The sequence below is a fragment of the Copadichromis virginalis genome, linkage group LG3, assembly GCF_057382275.1.
Source record: "Copadichromis virginalis isolate Kocher_CV1m ecotype Utaka linkage group LG3, C_Virginalis_male_GT1.1, whole genome shotgun sequence".
Lineage (NCBI taxonomy): Eukaryota > Metazoa > Chordata > Actinopteri > Cichliformes > Cichlidae > Copadichromis > Copadichromis virginalis.
The window spans coordinates 15430510-15436661 of record NC_140620.1 but is presented as its reverse complement, the minus strand read 5'-3'; the positions used below and the strand labels follow the sequence as shown (position 1 = coordinate 15436661).

The window sequence follows — 6152 nt, the reverse complement described above, 5'->3', positions numbered from 1 at the left end:
AGATTACAGTAACGCGTTACAAGTAACGTGTTACTGCCCATCTCTGCAGTTAACCATCTTGGGAAAGAGCAATACAAAACATTCTATTTAAGGCCTGTGACATCAAGATTCAGTTAAACAACAATTATAACTAAAAAATTTGAGGTAATGTTAGTTTCTATTAACATTGAATTAGGTTACTGAATTGGCAAACACCTTCCTATTAACATTACCCATTTTACCCCAATAACTAAAGAATTAAGCACTTGCAGGTCAAAACCTTTATTCAAGAGACGCAAAAATAACATTGATACAGTGACTGTCAAAAATTACAGCACTGATCATACTGTGACATCTTGGTTCAAAACAGCAAACTTAGAAATATTCAACGTTCTTTACTTCAACCGAATGAAACTGAAAATACCATATCCACATATGGGATATTTAGACTGTATAACTGTTCACGCTACATCTCTTCACTAGTAAAAGAAAGAAAAATACAAACAGAAATTGAAAAATGCTGCCAAACAGACAAACAGAGAACTTGTACAGAGCAACAGGAAAAACAAACAACAACAACAACAAAAAACCCCAGCCCTGTCACGTTATCCAGATCTTGAAGAACTACTATACCCTCGATGATGATGCCAACATCATAAAAGTCATTGCCTGGCGCATCCTCTGGAGACAGATGTTCATTGTGGTTTTCTCAATCTGTGCAGTGGCCACAGTCAAGTCCTGGTTAAACACAAAACATTTCTTTAAGATTCCTTTTTAAACTCTCTAAACCAATGCAAGCAACATAGTAAATAGCTATAGCCAAAGAGTGGCCTGCCATGCTGCCATTCATGGTCTAACAGAGTTTCTAAGAGAGAGTGAAAAACATAATAATTTAAAATGCTTTACATTAGTTTTTGTTAGAAAGACACCGGCCCATCAGAAATCCAGGTTATGTCACTCAGAAGATGTTAGAATTTAGACTTTCAGCCTCACAATTTGGTTAGCTGTTGGTCAGTTGGTCATTTTTTTTTCAAACAAAAGCTAATGTAAATATTGGTGGGATTTTCCTTTGTTCACTAGAATGACAAATTTAAAGTTTTTTCACACTGATGTGACCCCTAATACAGGGTGGGGGTGGGGCCTCAAGGGCCGGTGGCTGACTTCACTACCAGGCCTCATGTGAACTTCAAATTATTAAAGACGACTACTGGTCCTAACCAGTCCAATGAGGATCAAGTGGATAACTAAATGCATTTTTAAATGTTGCAAAGCCACAATCTACTCATAAAACACTCACCATGAACTCCTGCACCAAGATGTTGCAATTGTCTTTCACACAGATGTGGAGCACTTTGATGAGGGCCTCCCTTCGAGCATCAATGTCATCCTTAAGTATAACAAAGAAAACAGAGATTTTTGAACTTTTTAGTAGCACATAAGAAAATGATCCCAGACAAAAACTCTTGACTTTTTAAACCAGTCAACATGCAACACCAGCATCTACAAAGCAATATCAAAAGTTCCTGTTTGACATTAACTTTATGGATATATAGTTTCCAGAACATATATATAGGGACCACTGTACAATAATTTACAGTAGCACTGCTGATATATAAAATGGTGAGTTTTGAGGTTGTCTTCAAACACGTGCATTGTACTAGAAAAAGGTGTTTGAAGGATTAAAAATGTAAAAAGTAATGACTAGTTTATATTTATGAAAAAAACCTTTATGCAGAAAAAGTAGCAAAGAAATAAAAACATAACACATGGACACTTTTTCCACAAACAAGCTGAAGAGATGGATTTTTTTAATAAACCCATATTGTTAAAAAACCCCACTTAGAACCAAATTTCTTTATCAGCTGCATGAATAATAAAAAAACACAATTTCGTTTTAGCTGTCAAAGTCGATTTAACTGAAGTTACGTGTTTCCGGTTACTGTGGAGGTCACGTGTTTCCGGTTAGTGTGGAAGTCGCAATATGACGCTTCCCGGTGGTTGCAGCCAGACGCTCTTGAAAAAAGGGGGCGATCCACAGCCGCTCACTTTCTGACTACCAGTTTGTCTAAGGACATTACCTTGTGACGTAGGTGGGTAGTGTCCTTATGAGCATCCTTCCCCTGAATTCAGACACAGCAAATGTTCTGATCCCATAGGAGCGCTATCTGCGCTAATTTTGAAATAACGCACCACGTGATTACGTTGCGCAGCTTAGTCACGTGGCCGCACAGCAAAAAAATCGCTGCAGAGCTGGGTAAAGGGGGCGGAGCAAAGTGCGTGTGCAGGAGAGGAGTCGAGCAGAGACAGCTGCTTTTTCGTGAAACGGGAGTAAAGTAGTAAACTTACAGGAACATATACAACTACCTACTTTTCAATCGATACCTGCATCGATCTGCCCACCGTTGTCTCTTGGATTGTAGCTTAATCACAGAGTTCTCTCGTTTGTGAGCTCATCTAAAGGTAAGCACGGAGCTAACTTTGATGTGGTTTTAGTTTATGTTGAGTTTTTCTCTAGTGAGAATAATAGATTGCTTACTATACATTGAAGTTAGAGAGACTGTAGCGTTTGTGATTGCTTGCAATATTCTAATATGGCGGTTGCTAGAGGGTAAGAGTACATATAGAAAAAAATTATCTTGGAATATGAACAAAAGAATGGAGTGCAGGGCAAGAGAACAGCCAACCCCCACCCCAGGACATGAAGCCACGGGTAGAGCCAGGGGGAGGGTAATCAGCTTTTCTTCTGACAATGCTGTCTGTCTCTTCTCGTCTTGTTGAGAGCTCAGTGGATCTGAGTTCGACTACTCCGCCTATGCTGCACTGTCGATCCACTGAGCGCAGCACACGCTAGCAAGACAGAAGCTAAGCTTGTTGCAACCAATGACTGTGTCACTACCGGATCCGTACCGGAAACCCGATCGGTACTAGTGATGGGTCGTTCGTGAACGAAATGGCTCTTAGAACCGCCTCTTTGACGTGAACGACGCGAGCCGGCTCCTTATCGCGAGTCGTCACCTTATCGCGAGTCGTCACATGGTTTTTTTTTTCCCTTTCTCTCAACCTCTCTCTAGCACTTTTTTTCGCTTCACTCCGCACGCGAGCTGTGTGCTTTACGCTGGGAAGAGGGGGGAGGGGCGGTAGTTACACTCAGCACAGGAACAGAGCCAGAGGGAGAGAAAGAGAAAGAGAGCCAGGGACAACAACGTCACATTAGAAAGGTATAGTAATCATCCACAACTATTTTCAGTTGCAGATGATAAAGGATTCAGAAAGTTTATTCATGCAGGTCCATATGACAGAGAATGTGCATGTTCTTTTAGTTTTCATATTTTAATTTATATTTAATTGTGTTGTGGTTTGCAGTGTTTTGTGTTGTTTTACTTTAAATTTGTAAAAGGAAAAAGCTGAAAATTTAATTAGTTAAAAGTTGAAATGTGAATAGTTGATTTTTGTATTATATGATTTATTTATTACATTTTATGTGGAGTGAATAAATAAAAGTATATTTACGGTGGCCCCTAGAGACAAAGCACGTACAAACTTCAAATCACGTACGAACTCTGAAGCACGTACAAACTCCAAAACACGTAAAAACACGTACAAACTCCGAAGCACGTAAAAACTCCGAAGCACATAAAAACTCAAAACACGTACAAAAGACAACAGAAGTGCTCCAGGATGCTAGGTGCAGTGTTGAGCTTTTGTTACCTAGTGGCTACACAAGCCAGCAAGTACCAACGACCGGATTTGGTGTGTGGTAGTAACAGGTAAATGAACATTGTTTTTAAATTATTTGAATATATATGAGTGCCTGTGTATAAATACACAAGCAATACACATATGCTTTCATGCTTTCAATTGTGTAATTTAAGTGATCTAGTAGCTCTGCTTTGGAAGTTCAGTTCATGCTAGAAATGTGTTTTGGAGTTTGTACGTGTTTTGTCTCTAGGGGCCACCGCATATATTTATATATAAACATATATAAATAAAACCACTTTTTTTTACGTTAGTAATTCCTTTTGTGCATAATTTTATATTATTGTTAATAATAAATAAATTAAAGCAACAAAACAACCTGAAGAGCCGGTTCGGAGCCGAAAGACCCGGCTCTTTGTAGTGAGCCAAACCGAAAGATCCGGATCTCTAAAAAGAGCCGGAAATCCCATCACTAATCGGTACCCCGCATGCGCAAATCTTACGTCACTTCCTCTCTTTGCGACATTCAATATATTTGAATGATGCGGTTAGCGCCCAGTTAGCTCCTAGCATTTCTCAACAGCTCTGCCTTCTTTTCGACTGCCCGGGACATTTAAACAATGGATAATCCGTATACAAAGAAATTCATGCTTTTCTCCTCAACAGAGAGCGTCCCCCGATTGAGCAACAGCGCCGTAAAATAAGAAGAATGGCGCCTAATTACAGAGTTAATAATGCAGACTTTGTAATATCTCACGTGTAGATTCATCAGCCAATCGAACCAATCACAGCCGCAGCGTCACGTCACGTGACTTGTTACGTACAGCACAAGTGCCAAGCCGCACATGTGTGTTTGTTTGGGAAGCAGCCAGCCACCGTACCGCCCGGGTAATGGAGGAAATGAGTGTGCCGACTAGAAAAATCAACCGAGCGTGACCGAAGGTTACCGAAAAGAAAACAGATGAAGGTTCCAATGCCGGAGAGATTGTCGAACGGAAGAGCCATAGAAGTTCCGTAGTGTGAAGGTATTTCGGCTATTTCAAGTCTGACAAAAAACAGAGTAGCGTGCACTGTAAATTGTGCCGAAAGCAAGTCTGGAAATACAATAAACTGGTGCATGCGCTACATCCACACGTACCCGGGTATTTTTGAAAACGCAGATTTTTCTATGCGTTTGCACCTTTCGTCCACACGTAAACAGCGTTTTTGGTCACTGAAAACTTTTTGAAAGATTTTTGAAAACTCAGTTTTTGCATTTACGTGTGGACTAGAAAAACGGAGAAAACGCAGCGTCAAAGGTGTGTGCATTTTTTGACGTCACACTGTGCGCCACGTTATTGTTTCGGTGAAATGAATTTCTACAATACTGTTAATTCTACTCTCTGCAGTGTTTAAATGCTTACATATACACACAGTTACTGTCCCTCCACACATACGACTCAGTTCTGCTTCTATGCCCCAGCTTTGTTTACTTTTTCCCACCGAGGCTTCTATACTTCTGATTGGCCAACATTTCTGCACGGTTAGGAATCTAGCGCCACCTGCTGCTTTGGCATGTTCATAGCAGCATTTTCCTTCATTTCTGCCTTTATGTGTGGACGGGATTATTTTTTAAAACGAAAACGGAAAATCTCCGTTTTCAAAAATACGTGTGGACGTAGCCTCAGTCTCTGACTGGAAGCGCTAATTCGTCATTCGGCTTTTGTCAGACTAAAGTAACTGTTAAAACTGTTTGAAAAGCTAAGCTATATAACAAGGAGAGATTGAGAATTTCCTTTTAGTTCTCAGTTTATTTGATATTGACAAAAGTTAGTTTGTTTTACAGAAGAACAGACAAAATTGACTAAGATTTATTTTTAGAATTAATATTTTGTTTCTAAGTGGAATTGACAATTTAGTCTGTTTTGTTTGTTCTATTTTGAAACTTAAACGCTTTAGCGGCTGCCTTTTGTGTAGTTTGTAATATTTGCCTTTATTTATCTGAAAAAGTCTCATGTTCCTTAAGTACATCTACCCTGTTGAACTTATTATGGGAAACAAATATTTAAATAAAAACAAGCTGCTGATTATTTCACATTTTACTTGTGAGCAACGGCACATTTAAATCTTACAAATATAGTTATTTGGCTCATATCGTGATAGATATCGTTATCGCCTGAAATGAAAAAAACATATCGTGATATGAAAAAATCTCATATCGCCCAGCTCTACTTGTACCTTGAAGCTCCTCATTACTCAGGAACTATGGATTAAAGTACTGTAGTGTACTGTAATACTGGAAAAAATGTAAGAGAACAACTTCAGATCCTGAGTGTGTGAGGACAGAAGAATCAGCTTTATTTCAATTTTGAGGGATAAAATTTATATTTGAGTTTGATGGTTCTGTTGTCTTTGTGATTACAGGAGCTGCCCTTAGATTCAGACCTTAGCACCACCCAGTGACAGCAGACAGATCATCCAACATGTTAACTGCAAAA

General features: G+C 39.3%; 1 protein-coding gene and 1 long non-coding RNA gene across 2 annotated transcripts in view; one reads left to right on the top strand and one right to left on the bottom strand.

Annotated features, from left to right (window-relative positions):
- Window positions 1–251: 251 nt before the first annotated feature.
- Window positions 252–2120, bottom strand: LOC146713011 (uncharacterized). The gene is made up of 3 exons (XR_014917591.1): window positions 2058–2120; window positions 1277–1366; window positions 252–717 (listed from the first exon to the last, which is right to left on the bottom strand). It is a non-coding gene; the product is annotated as an uncharacterized LOC146713011 (long non-coding RNA).
- Window positions 2121–2227: 107 nt separating this feature from the next.
- Window positions 2228–6152, top strand: part of LOC146713010 (uncharacterized) — a 16002-nt gene continuing 12077 nt past the window's right edge. The window contains exon 1 of the mRNA XM_085446357.1: window positions 2228–2439. The gene's annotated coding sequence lies outside the window, so the exon portion shown is untranslated. The remainder of the gene's footprint in view (window positions 2440–6152) is intronic.